Below are 15,369 nucleotides of genomic sequence, written 5' to 3' on the forward strand. Positions count from 1 at the left end.
TCAAAAGAGAGAACTTGCCCGAGAATGCGACCACAATCGAGATGGAGGGATCAGATTAGCTCATGTGCAGTAGCGAGATGGATTACGGTGCCCCAAGACCGTGAAGGATGGCGATTATGTGGGAAGACCATCTCTTCATCGCCGTTATCCTAGCTGATTATAATTGTACTACAGTTCATATTACAGCGTGTTTAAAATGTTTTATTATATACATGTACTTTAGCACAGCTTCCAGAACTGTGGTTGAACTTGACTGTTGATGATAATGATCTCCATGGCACTCCCTCTCTTTCAACATCATAATACATATATGGCATACCTCCGTGCTATTACGCCCTTTGTCCGTTTTCACACTAAACGTTATGGAGAGTATTAATTCACTTGTGCCTTCACCTACACAGCACTATAAAATGCAAAGAGATCGCCAGTCATTTACATTTCTTCTTTTGCACTCTTTTCCGGGTTAGATCTGTGTGTGTCCTTCTGGCATCTATAAAATGACTTAATGTGGCAGTATATCTTGCTATGCTCGTGGTGACGTGGCTGAGCAGTAGCGCGTCCTTCCGCTTGTTGCAGACGTTCACAGTTCCAATCCAGCAGCCTCCCTGGTTAATACTGTGGTGTGTATTAACCATTATGATACTACTCGCCATCTGCTTCACTCACAGTGGACGCTAAAGATCCCCAAACGTAATTCGCAAAAGTTGGCCATTGTGTGCTGGCATCAGGGTTTAAATATTTGGAATTAAACACAATAATCATCGCCCCCTACTGGTCACTTGCAAATTTTACTATCCTGGTCTCTTTATTTCTCACCTGGTTAAAGAAAATAAACTTGACTTAAACTTGATGCTTAGGAACCATTTTCATGTCTCCTAAATAAACTCTTTGAGTATCTTACCACTCTGCTGTTTATCTACAACACTGCGCAATTGAATGATTGGTTACTCAAATGAGCATTGCGACCTTCCTCGTTTCCTGTTTACAGCCCTGAGCCAGTGGTGAGAATTCTACATTCCCATCAACCGGGGTGGGTCTTTACAAATGTAATGACAGGGTGCCATCTGTTGACCAGGTGGGGCGTAACTGGGTTAAAGGTAAGAGGCGGGGTCGGTCGGGAAGCTCCGGGAACCTGCTCGAAGGTTCTAGAAGTGGGCGTGGCCAGAGGCGGGGCCAGAGGCGGGGCCATGTCACGCCGGGAAGTATATAAGAGGGACGTGACCGAGGGTTTGGGGGTGTCGTGGGGTTCCGGGTCTTGGCTGCCGTCGCTGTCTCGCCATCATCTCTCTTCATCGTCCAGCCTCGTGGCCGATCTTCTGCACGGCTCCCATCGTCGTCGCTGTATTAGTCAGCCAGCTATATAGTTAGACGCCGACGATGGGGCTGTGTAGATGGATCAGCTATGCGTAGCCGTGTATGTACATTGTCGCCCAGTGATTGTGCCTGTAGAGTGAGAAGTCGCTCACTACACAAAGGACGTCCCCCTCACAGAGTGCTGCTCATTTCATCACACCTGGAGAGATTATGGGCTGCCAACCTTACTCTTGCAAAACGCTCACTCTGAAGCTGTGCCACTGCTCAATTAATCTGCAACATCTACAAGTGACGATTACAGTTTCGATTTCGAGAGCTCCGTACCCCCCTAAGTCATCGTGGTACGCGACGTTGATGGCATCGTCAAACCTTTCCATGAACTTCATTTACTATGGCAGATACCACAGCTGTTGTCACGGTTGCTCTTGAGGGTGCTTATATGTGTGCCCCCCATCCCACCAATCGTATAGCGGGGCCCCCTCTTATTGTGCCAGAATCGTTACTTGTTGGTCGGAAATATTTTTTTTTACGAAAAGATGCACTCCCAAAATAAAGTCGAACACATTTTCACCACTGCAAGTCATCTTTAAGTACTCAACGTGCAAGCGTTGTTTGATGCACTGAAGTGGACTGAATTCAGAGCGCTGCGTAATGTCGGCAGCCTGTAGTCGTGTGGGGCTGTGGGAGCACTTGACGGTTGCTTAGAGGGCTTAGAGAGCTCATATCCTACTCTGCTGCTAATAACCTCTGGGGCCACCCCCTGCGGTCCCTTGCCACACTGAGAGATTTCCTTTTGGGTGCATGGCAGTTAGTGTGTTAAAGTGTACGCCCTTGATGCAATCACCATTACCCCTACACATTCCCACTGGCTATGTTTGAGAGTGTGTGTGTGTACGGAACGGTAGTGTAGTGGTTAGCGCGCTGTTACGAACCTTGGAAGCTGAGTTCGATTCCCGCTCACGGACACCAGTGACGATTATCTGAACCGGTCCTGGGCCTACCCTAGGTCGACTCAACCTCAAATAAGTGCCCGATGTGTAAACATCGCCATTGGGGAGACAAAGACGGTCGGGCGTGGTGCTGGCCACCCACTCCTCTCGTGTGCCGTGCCAGCCTTCAAAGGTGCTCGCTAACAGGGCATTCTGTTAAGACTATATGTGGGATCTTTGTGTGAGACTGTGTATGCATGTGAGGGAAAAAAGGGTGATCTGATCTCCAACCCCCACGAACAGGTTTGCTGAGCATTACTTTGAGGTCTTGGGGTAGTGAAAAACCCCCTCAGCTTAAACAATATCACGGGACAAGGTGGGGATGACCCTGCTGAGGCTGCATTGCCTCAAATATTCGACTAAGACTGAAGTAGCCACTCCCTGTGAGTGGTTGGCTGATGTGCCATCTGTTTAAGAAGTGCAAAGAGTGATCGATCCATAAACCTCAGACCAGGTAAAGCGTCGGGCAGAGATTACCTTTTCAACGAACTGCTAAGTAGCGTTTGGATGGATTCCAAAGGCTTGGAAGGATGCCCTGGTGGTCTCCATTTTTGTTTTTAAGTGGGACCTTAATAGAAGTGTAATGCCACTTGTTTGACCTGGTAAGAACCCAAGAGACCAGAATCGTCTCATTTGCAAGAGTGAGCTGATCCCGCCACCCCATCGTGCACCGTGCTTGGCATTTCGAGGTGCTCGCTGACAGCACTGACCCCAACATGTCCATACGTCTATAGGGAGATCACACGAGTACGTGTGAATGTGACAGTGCGTGAGTGAGAGTATGGCGTGATCACGTGCCGACGTGTGGGCACGAGCGAGTCTGTTTACATTGCACGGCGAATGAGGGTGTATGTGCACTCTATGTAATATTTAAAAAAAAACTTTTTTTTAAACACGCTTTAATGAAATGTACCGTACTCGTAATGGCAAAACTCCACGACTCCAAGAAGTGGCCCCGAAGCTTGCCATAACGTAAGGGACCATGGCCAATTACAGCCAACGACAGCTGAGCGTGGACAATTAGACCCAAGCCGAAACATAACATATAAAAAAGATGGTTTAAAAATAGTTTATTTTATTTGTTATGATAGCATATAGTATTGTCATCAGTATGACATAAGTATACCACGTTTGCAGTCCATAGCACATTTGGAAGTGGGTTAAAATTGAGTTACAAGATATGAGGATACGACAACAGACAGAGAGTGAGTTAAATAAAAGCGTGTAAAAATACGCGTTCGTTTTTGTGTGTGTACACGAGACGGTGAATATGTGAGCAGGACAAAGTCCTCTCAGTCAGACCAGGTAAAGTGAGTCAACCCATGGCACCAGCCGGGTCTGTCCCGTGACCTCCTGGCAGCGAGCCTTCGACACTTCACGTGGCTCCCTCAAAGTGCACCTGGCCTGGCACAGACGCCGTGGTGACATCACCGTCACTTAGTGGCGAGTGGTGGGTATTGATTGGTATGTGAGAAAGTGTGAGAATCAGCCTTCTCATCGCACCCCATCCCTCTCTTGCTTATCATTAAACAACATCTCCTGAATTTTTTTATTTTATTATGTTTTATTATTTTATTATTTCCCTTCTACGTGACTTTACCGAAAGAACCAAGAATACAACATCTCCTGACTGGACATTGTACGCCAATGCTTTGTAAAGAGCAATGACCAATACACTGCTGGATGAAGGCCTCGCACAGCTGTTGACATTTCTCACGATGCTACGATGTTAGCATTCCACCTAGGACCTGCACACAAGCTTATTTCATCTACTCCGTTATTATTCTTGACCAATGGCCATAATAGCCCTGCAAAGCGGCGTGCCTAGCCTAACTCCATCTAGTGTCGAATCTAATCGCCCGCCACCAACCAACAATACCAATCCCACGCTGTTTGCTTCGGAGTTAAGATATCTGCGAAGGTAATGATTACTGAAGTTACATCAGACGTTCGTGTGAGCAAATCCGATGCAATCCATCAATCGAGAGAGATTGATTCTTCGTTGTGTAAGGCGTTCCCTGGTGAATAATTACACAGCCCTCACAGAAACACAACACCGCATTCCCGACACTGCCATCCCTCAGTACTGCTCTTTGCAGACAGATAAGCGACTTTATCCATGTCAGGTCCAGCTTAACTGCGCGCGGTTAGCATTTCGGGTATGATATGACGTGATTCAGAGTGTGGGGTAGAGGCGTTTAAAACGATTTCACCTATACCCTCGCATGCTTTGTATTCCTCTAGTTGGAGGTGTCAGGACTGTGGTTGAGGGCTTACCAGTTGAGTAATGAAGATACCGGTTTGACACTGACCCTGTTACTTTCTTCCTTGAGCAGTGGGTAGAGTGGGTTGAAACTGCCAATGCTAACAAACCAGGGACATACAGCACAATGTAAACGCATCAATTGTCTCACACGTCACATGATGCATGCGTTGCAAGCTGAATGGTTTTTATATCAACAGCAACAGCAGTGTGGTCCACATGCATGGCTATGAACCCTAGCTGTAACCCCAATTATATTCCTGACCAACCTGAGTTAGGTCCCTGGCCACGGCTAACACCAGTGGCAAGTAAAATATTAATTGAATAAGCACCCACCAACCACAATTCACTGACCAGTATGAAGTACAGTACGGTCAAATAACCCCATGGCCAAGACGAATTGGAGAGGCTTTCATCCAGTAACGTAGAGAATGCTATCTGTGTCCAATCTAAATTAAATGGAAAAAAGTTGTGTTGCTATGAGGAAATTGCCCAATGTAAAACTGACCCTTGATTAAATAATTGCCAAAAATTAGCCAATACAAAACTAGTGCTAAACGAACAAGTCTTTGTCGGCCAAGGCGATGATGATGTTGCACCATGCGTGCGCCTTGCCTCCCCAAGACATCATGACGAGGGACGACATCTCACGACGCCACACATCGGCAAACTCTTGTGCCTCAAAGCAAGAAGGGCCTGCATTATATACCCCACTTTCGTACCTTTCTGCGTGGAATATGTATGTTCTCCCCCAGTTCTGCATGTGTTTCTTCTGGGTTCTCTGGTTTCCTCCCATATGTATATACAAAAACATTCCAATGCTGAAAGATTACCTGCAAATGACTCATTTGGCATTATACATAGCAACATCGCCTTTTTAGTTTAACACGTAGGCTATCGCGATCAATATCATGCATGAGAGGTTTTTTTTTGGTGTCAAAACATGGCAGGGTATTTTTGGAAAATAATTTTGATACTTACGAAAGCTTTCCTGGTTTATCAAGCGTAACAAAAACAATAATAATATCATTGTGAATCTCGGAAGGTAACGTTATTATCACAAATGGCATATTTGTGAGGACAAACACATGTTAGAAAGGGTTACAAAATGCACGCAAATTCCTGATTTTACTTCCTCGTTTAACACCGTGGGGTGACGGTCTTCAGCTGCTGCAGGGGACATGTTAACCTGCAAATAAACATACCGTCTTTGAATTTAAAAACATGCATTATTACTCGTGCTATAACTTGTACCGAATAAGCCATCCACAAAGCACTTCGTTGAATCGCCATTATTGCAGGTTGCAATTTGATTCAACAATTATTTTCGTTTTGCCTTTACCGTCTCATATATTTGACGTTTCGTAGTTTTTCACGCATTAGCCCAACAGATACATGAGCGAGCACATCGTGCGCATACGGTAAATGACAAATGTATATTCTCTTTAAACAAAGTAGTCAATGCGTGTATTCTGAGCACGAGGTATCAGCCACGCATTCACCTTCATTGTAGATTACTCCGTATCTGCGTCGGCGTTATGGAGCGAATTGAGCTTTGCAAGTACAGCACTTTCTTATCTGCACGGAGAGGCCATTCCCTCGTATCAGCAAAGGGACGACTGATAACAGTGCCCCCAAAATGCCACGGCAAGCCCGTCAAGCTTTGTCATCAGCATCACACAGCACCACTGTATTTCGGGTTGACAGTGCTCCGTCTTTGCAGTGGCTCCGAGTCTGCAGCGGCTCCGATAGTTCAGCTCCAGATGCGGGCTGGCTCCAGCAGCCCGCTGCTTGCAGCTCCGAAGCAGTTCCCACGCTGCTGCTCCTGCTTCAGCTACTTTAACCTCACTCCGGAGCCACAAAAACAAAACCCACAATCAGTCATGTAGCGCACCTCCGATTAGCAAGGGCTGGCTATGTACGGTGCGAACGAAGTTCAACATAGTATCATCATCACATTAATCGCATCATCTTATTTTTAAAAAATGTTATGTTTATAATACATAGTATGATCAGAATACGCGTAATGTGTTTAAAATCAATAAAATGCAAGAATCTGACATCAGGTTTTAAGATTCAGAAAAAACTGTAAAAGCATGAACTCAGGCACACAGGTCATTTGTGGCCCACATGGGTTGTTGCAGTCGCATACTGATCTCTGGTCCATTGAGAGGTAGGGGTTGTAGTGTGTAGGATAATTTGGCAACAATGTATTGATTATCAATGCGTACAGAAAATGTCACGTGTAAAATGTAAGAGTGCGGTATTTATGAATATAGATTTGTAATGGCCAGGAACGCGATGCGGTCTTGGGAGAAAGTCCCAATGGTGGCCACTGGGTGGCAATGCTAAACTGACAAACTCCATAACGTCATTTCAGAAGGGCATGCTATCAGTAAAATGTGACTTTTACTGCATTTGACATCTTTATTTTTTGGATTACATTATTATATATCCCGACTTCATTCCAATTGTGCTATCGGCATCATGTCCCCAAGACAAAGTATTCATCTGGAACTATTCATGCAACTTGATTCAATGTACACAATAGGGGAACACTTTTCCACATGCAATGCAACTCAGATATGTTCATCGCATAACATTCTAAATATATATTTTTATTCTCACAGCTGGAATATCGTGTTGTCATATTTGAACATGCCATACGTTTTGCGCAGTCATTAGTGACCAGGCTGAAAGCATTTGCGTTTGGAATATTTACCCTTTAAAGTGTGATCGAAATTAAAGACGAAGAGGATTTTACTTAGGACGTGTAGTCAAATACCTTTTATATTTCTATACGTCTTTTTAGATTTTGAAAGGTAGTTGAAGTACCCAGAGACAGCCCATATACTTCAGACGGGACATGCTAAAATGATGCACGGGTGTGGTGTCAGGTGCCTGCGGGTTGTACTGCCCCCTCCTATCGAGTGTGGAGGCGGTGAAGCTGCAGTAGGGCCCACGAGTCACTGGGACCCAGGCACCGGAGTAGGAGGACTGGGTTTGTTGGACAGGGGGAAGGGGGGAGGCTCTACAGGATTCCACTACTTGCACCAGGAGCCCATGTCAACCACGCGACGCTACTGCCCCTACTGGCACTGTTTGCCCCTACTGGTCGATGTTTCATGTGCGACATGGCCAGGCGAAATCGTAATCCACCCACACCTCGACTTTGTCAGTAGATTACAGACACAATCGTGGGCCAACACAAACTTGACTCTTCAGCAATATTCCTGAAGAGAAAGCCCTTTGGTCTTCCGTAGGTTGATGAAAAGACACGCAACAATGCATCGGTGCATTGATTGAAAGTGATTCTCGTGCATCGATTTGTGTGTGAGAATATATTGATTATAATTTATACACATTGTATGCAAATGAAATGGTACTACACAACCAGGCCTGAGAGCCACAGTGCAGTTGCACTGCCTGCACACTCGATAGCAACATCGAATCGTCGCCCAAAGTTGTTACAATTTATCAAACCGTCATATTACAAGTAGTGGAGAATAATAATGTGCCAAGTGAGGAGCAAGTGGCTGCTTAATATTGCATATTGGGCACAATCAACACGGTATACACTTAAACTAAATGTATGCCAAACCAGGTTTACAGGAGAGATGATTGCCACTGAGAATCACCACTTATATTCAGATAATTGTGTTTATATAACAGCATTTGCCTGCCCACTTTATGGATTTGTCATGCAGTTGGGATGGAAATTATTACACTGCAATAACGAAGCTCACGTGCAATCATATGCTTGGGTTGGCTAACATTAATGGGATGTTACAGAGTGCCGCTGCATGATGAACTTGCGTGTGTTAACTGCACGCACATGCAGCTAATCCCCCTCACAGAAAGCCCTGAGGGAAATTGCTGCTGTTGCTAACTCAGTGATTTGCCATTTTGTCTTTTATGCTCGTCCCTAAAGGCAGCAACTCTGACGTCAATGACCAGCCGCATCATAGTCGAGCGTGCCAGAAATAGCCAGTGTTCTAATCCCCGTGCGGGAGGGAACAAATGGCACCTCAAAATAACAAAAGTAAGAGAAATAAAAACAAATAAACGTCTGATTTGCTTATACCATGGTTCCCACATCCAAATTATGCCATTGCTTTTTTTCCGTGAAAGTGGTACCTGTACAATAACGGATAACCTACATCCCTTTGTAATTCACTGCAGGATAATGGCCTTACAATGAGATGTCGGTCATCATAAGGGTTGTTTGACCACAATTTATCATCGCTGGTCAGTGCGGGGTGGTGAAGGGAGAGCAATGCCAGGCTCAGATATCACTCTCCACTTACGTGGTCGGGAATCTGTATTGCCGAGTTCAGAGTGCGATGTGCTAACCACTGCGCCACCACTCCGTGTATAAAAGTGTAGAAAATAACAAACATTGGGGTATTGGTGGCAGTCCAACTTACTGAAAAATCTGCTTCAGTGAGGTGTGATTGGTGATTACATTAGATATGCTTTGTTGGTTAACTTACTTGCAATAAAATATTGGCAAATATAACAGATGTGACCCTTACTCCCAAACTATAAAACGTGTTTATATATCTACTTCGGTCCTGAGCTAAATACTTACATATCCCAATTGTCTAGTAAATCAGCTACAAAGTTGTAATATTATACATTGTGGTTATCTCATTATATGGGTCTTTCGGTAAAAGCCACGTAAATAGAATAAAAACAAATATCAGGACGTTTTAATCGCAACACAAGCAATCGTCTTCAGGTGAGAGGTTATCTTGTTATCATTATAGCTGTAAGGCACGTGTATATTATTTATGTATTATGCATGTTTACCCAGGAAAGACTCGCCGATTCGCACGAGACTTTTCCAGGACGGTTCTGGAAAGTGTTTGCAGTAGGGGGCGATGATTTCTACCTGAATTCGAATTGAGTACAGTAATGGATAGTGGTTTGTTTTGAAATTGTATGTAAATGTTTCGACGTATTTTGCGTTACCTTTATGTGTCCATATTCTATTAGTTATGAAACTGTATATGTTACTGTTGAGAACGTTTCATTAACCTGGTTTATAACTAAATTCCTAGAATGTCAGTCGGTAAAGCATATATTTGAGACTTTTTTTCATTCTCACATATTCATACATAAAACACTGTGTAACTTTACAAATAGATGCATACAATTAATACAAGTATAAATAGTGCCTCCCTCGTCCTTTGCAGCAAAGGCCATATAAATGGTGTCACAAACACGAAATCTCCTTTTCCCATTTTCCAATCATCCTGGCTAGGACCTCCTGTCATTGCGCCGCTTTCAGTGATTAATGAAGGCAGGGCTCCGATTCATGGGAAATATATTTGCAGTTTCGACAGCTGTGGACACGTCGCCTGTATATCCTGCTTTTCCATTGGACACATGTCCACATAATACACACCCATTATAAGCACTGCACTGTACACATTAATTTACTGCATGTCACTCACCCTGCCTCAATGCTTCTGTATCGAGCTATGGGGAATATTTTGAGGCCAAACTTATGAAGACAAATGCATACGATATTATAATGTAAGGTTTTAACACTTTTATTTAATTAAGCATTGCAGATGCATATTAAATTGGATGGACATTCTTACAGAGATAATTTAGTCATTCGTGTCATGTGCAATGCACAGTTATATATTCCCATGATTAATGTGGCCGTATTTTACTGATGTCGACAATGGAGCTCGTTTGTACATTGTGTCCAATTGCACACATTCTTGGCATTTAGTAAGACATCTTAATAGTTCCGAGACATTTTGTAATTAGAATAATTTTACAGGAAATCACTTCGGATAGATATCCAAAAGACTTACACTGAAAGAGTAAAAATAAAAAGGATTGGTAATATTGTAAGTGCGTACAGCCAATACCATGGAGTCAGATGGCACAGTAAAAGCCCACAGTGAAAATTAAGTCAGGCATATGTGTGTAAACTGTCAAACTCGTTTAAATGGAACTGGAGCTATATTTCATGAAAATGTTAATACGTCCAATCTGCTTTTAGATGAAACGAAAAGACGGAGGCTTGTTGGAGTGGTGGAGAGTACACATCGTGTGTCTATGCGAGTCACCCTAAAGTACACAAGATTGTTAATTTGGGGTTCTGTGAGAGGAGCAATAATTCCATTAGCTCAAAAATAAATATATTAGCATCGACAAATCCTTACAGCTGAAAGGTAACCTGAGGTTAGAAAATTGTGACTTCAGCCACTGAGAGCGACAATAAGAATCTCATCCCAAGCCATCCCAGGTTACCATGTATCTTTTACTTGCGTAATTATCAACAACCAACTAGTTTCACCCAATGTCCTGTGCAGATCCAATCGCTGCCACACGGGCCAAGGTTTCATCACCTTGTCTGTTTAGTCCTCACAATAACTATGGCAACATTTAACTTGAGGTGACCAAGCTCTACTAATAATTTCCATCTTCTATCCACTCCTGGAGAAAGACTTCCGAAGTCATCACCATCCCTCATGGGGTTGCGATGCAAGAATCCATCTGAACATCACCCGATCTCTGCAGTGGTCATCCAATTCCCCACACCTCCGATTGGCACGGTTGGCTACATATACGGTGCGAAAGAAGTTCAACATGCATACATCCTCCGCATTGGTGTCTCAGTGTAATTCCAAGTATGAATGTCTTGCCGCCTCTTTTTCACGGTTCAACTTTTGTTCCATTTTTGTCAGTGTCCATGTTTCCAGTCTGTATGTCATAGTGGATAATACTCTGTGCACTTATTTCAAACTTTATTCTTCAAGCACATTGGTACATCTCTTTTTTCACTATCAAAGTCAGTTTTCCAAAAGCACTCCATAATATGAGCTTTCCGATTATATGCACACTTTTGTGACATCAATCATACTTCGTAAATAATGTTACATTTACGAGTGGAGTTGGCAAACTGCTTCGGAGAGACAAGGAGACACTGTTCTAAATGGTAAAAACAGAGGCATATGCCACAAAAACATTCCTGCGGAGGGAGCTGGTAGGAACGTTGGGTTGCTCGGTCAATGGCCAGGGTCAACGGCGGCGTGGTGTATTCCGCAAATATGGCCGACTGTGAGGGCGGGCACAAGCCGGCGTGAGTAGGTTAAACGTTGAGTTTTATAAGGGCACCACGGGGTGACCAGCCCCTCCCCACCCAGCCCCACCCCTCCCAACCCCCACCCAGCCCCACCCTCCCCACCCTCCCCACCCAGCCCCTCCCCACCCCCCCCACCCAGCCCCTCCCCACCCTCCCGTCTCCACCCAGTCCCACCCCTCCCATTTTTGGATGCACGACGGACGGACGGACACAATAATCCCCTGTGGGCTGGTGTCATCAGGAGGTTCCTACCAGTACAAAGGCAGTTATTTGTATATTACAAATTAAAGCGATGCCACAGTGTGACTGTGGTTATACAACCCAAACTGTGGGCCATATCGTAAACTACTGTAGACATCGCTCCTTCAACGGAGGAAAATAAAAACTACACAAACTCTCTCCTCCAGCCCTATTGTGGCTAGCATACCTTCACGTTACCATTTAGCTGCTGAACATATTGCCATATGCAAGGGTAGATTGTAATATAAACAGCAGCTGTAATACAACTTTAAAAATGCCTCTGGGTGTATGTTCTTGCTGCTCGCATCATGTCAGTTTTGGAAAAAAAATTTAAACACGTTCGAAAGTACTTCTCAGTGGCAAGATTCACACCTAACTTTCAATAAAGATAACCCGATGATATGTATTACATACGTCAAAGTGAGTTGGGATAATACAATATATTTTAAAGCATTTAAAACAGTTCACACTCAACAGAATCATTGAGTTTCAATAGTCAAAAATGATGTATGGGTATAAACGTATCTTGAGTCTAAAGAACCTAGCAGAGCTTACAACTGGAGGCAGCCTATCTTAGTATGCATGTATATTGAGCTTCTTTCGCACCCTACGTATCCAACCGTGCAAACCGGAGGTGCGAGGGAAGGACAACAAATTATACACAAAAAATCGATTCTAAAGAAATTCGTTTTCAATCGAAATTTAAAAGTGCATAGCTCCAGTAGCTTCCAAATATATCTGAAAACGTGTGATGCAGTGACCGTCTTTGTTCGATGGCTATCCAAAGGCCACTGCGAGGATGACTGGAGTTGTCGTGAGCCACGGAGTGCACGAGAGACGTTGTGATCTCAATTCTTCCTGACACCTGCAGCGAGAGTTGCTTTGTGGAAGCGGACCCAATGGCTCACTGAAGCACAACGGCTGCGGTTGTGTTTACATTGAGCAAAGCCTAATGCAAGGGTGAGCTGCATTTCCCTTGAGATTGCATATTCTCATTAGCGGCAGTGAGAGCACTATGTAGATTAGAGTCTGAGCAAATAGCGGTGTAGCACTGCACATTCTTATTAAACTAAGGAAATGCATGTATATTTTTGGACATGTGGGAAAGGGAACGAATTAGGTTGCCACATTTCATTTCATCACCTGTAATAATCTTAAGGATGAGGTATTGTTTAATATTTCCCAATCAATTCTGTGAAAATGTATTTTCAATGTAATTGCGTAACTTCAATTGGATGTGATGAGCCACATTAATGCACATAGTTGCCTTTGAAATATGTTACATGGTTTCACTAAATTATGACACAGAGGCAACAATAAATATGCCATCACCTAACTACATATTTCACCTTCCATTTTTCCTCCGAGATTGAGGGATTTTGATCCTAGGGTGAATGAGTTAAAACAATGTTTCCTCTTAAGTTTGAATAGTTCCCCTTCAGCTGTGAGCTTAAGTAAAAAACAAAGATGCCTGCAAAAAAGAAAATAAACAAACCTATATTTACATTTAGTTGGGAACTGTCACACATCCTGCATTTGGCACCTGCAGAACTTTTGAATAACCAAACATTGCCTATAACCAGTGTATCGTGGTGTGGTGTATCATGGTGTGGTATAGTGTGCAGGAAGAGATCGGAGGGGCCAAGGGATCTGGTTAAGAATGCGGTTGGAATTGAATAGGACGGGCCATATAATTCCTCGGACCAGAGCCCATGCCAGCCACATTACTGATTTGATATCCTATGCTGCTAAGAATCCACGATGTGGGTACTGCTTTCTGTAGCTTTAAGACCCCCGACTCCATAGGTAGAAGCGCGACCTTTAACCGTGCAAACGACCCTCTCTGCCTAGGCATCGTCCACATAACTTTCAGCCAGACCGCTCAGTTTACGTAAGCATTCACTTCTTCTCCACTTGGCTGTGACCCATACAGCTGACAACCTACATGTGTGTGTCCCGGGAGTTGTCCTTTCAACTCTTTCCACTGTGCGTGTGTACAGCTCTCCTTCCGCTGTATATGGTAGTCATGTACTGTATCCAACTTTAATTCCCCTGTGCCTGCATGTTTTGCGAGTGTGTATAGTTGATGAGTATTAGGGTTATGGGGTTGTTGATTTAATGGACAACTCCACCCAAGTTTCGCTTAGCAAATAAATAAACGTTTGCAAGGAGATAGCTTTTATTAATAATAAAAAACCAAGTAGACAATTTAACTAATTTCTATATCTGTACTCCACGTATAAAATAAAAGTTTTTTTACACTTTTAATAGGTAAATTCATATAGGTCACAGTGTTAAGGTGTCACTGTTTGTGAACTATGATTAGGTGCTACTTGGATGCTGATTCGAGGTGGTGGTGAATTCTGCTAAACGGGCGCGGCACGGGCTAGAGAAGAGATGGAGTGATGTGGTACAGGAGGACGTGGAGCTGAGTGGACTTGCCGATGACTGGTACCAGCGGTGTCAAGATCGGCCTCTGTGGAGGAGGCTACTGGGCAGTTGGAGGCAGTCGCCCTCCAACAACAACGGAGGGCGGAGGAGCGACGCTCACAACAACGAGCAGAGCGCCGGGTGGCTAAATCACAGCAAGTTGGCACAGTAGGGGGCACAGGTGGTTCATCAGCCAGTCATCTCAGTCAGTCGACCCGTGGCACCTGGGTCTGCCCCGTGACCTCCTGCCAGCTGGCGTTCGACGCTTCACGTGGCCTCAAGGTGCACATAGCCTGGCACAAGCGTCGTGGTAACGTCACCGCCACTTAGTGGCGAATGGCGGTTGTTGGTGAATTCTGCATGCAGCTCTCTCCGAGTCGGCGTACAACAAGTCTGCGATGGCACACAGAATGGTCGTCCTGTGGATGCACTGTCGTAGTAAACGACCATAGAAAAAGGACGAGCAAAATATGATTTTTCATTTCAGTAATGTACACGCACCACTACAGGCATGATTTGATTAACATTCTGATGCAGTATAATTAGAAAGCGACCGAGTGACGAGCTGTGTATATACTACCCAATTAAAGCCATCACCTGAGCTGCTAAAAATATAAATTACATGTCCAGTTCAAAGGCATGCCTACCGTGCTCGAAAAATTATGATATGCCTATCTTAACAAAGTGTCGGTTGTGGAAGTTGAGGTACATTGTGTGTGTGTTATACCAAATGGTTTATTATCTCTCATGCCAGGGAGGGATATAGAAAAAAACGTGAATATGATGGAACACCTAAACTGTCACATATTATTAAAATTATTAATTATGGACATCACCTACATTTGTATTATGTGTTCTTACTGCTTTCCATTCACAGTTATCACATTTTAGATGAGTATTTTAAAAGGTCACCTATATAAGAAACATTTTGACTGAACGTACCTTATTGCAATTAGTATGCACAATTAAATAATCGATTTCAGTTTAATCTAGCTGTGCATTAATAAATACTGCGTGACATTCAA

The 15,369-nt window shown here is 43.9% G+C and overlaps 1 long non-coding RNA gene across 1 annotated transcript; it reads right to left on the reverse strand.

Annotated features, from left to right (window-relative positions):
• Positions 1-3,847: 3,847 nt before the first annotated feature.
• LOC144719773 (uncharacterized) lies at positions 3,848-11,671 on the reverse strand. The gene is made up of 2 exons (XR_013585666.1): positions 6,069-11,671; positions 3,848-5,755 (listed from the first exon to the last, which is right to left on the reverse strand). It is a non-coding gene; the product is annotated as an uncharacterized LOC144719773 (long non-coding RNA).
• Between the last annotated feature and the right edge of the window lie 3,698 nt (positions 11,672-15,369).

This window comes from Lampetra planeri, chromosome 7 (assembly GCF_965212315.1).
Source record: "Lampetra planeri chromosome 7, kcLamPlan1.2.h2, whole genome shotgun sequence".
NCBI classification, from domain to species: Eukaryota; Metazoa; Chordata; class Hyperoartia; order Petromyzontiformes; family Petromyzontidae; genus Lampetra; species Lampetra planeri.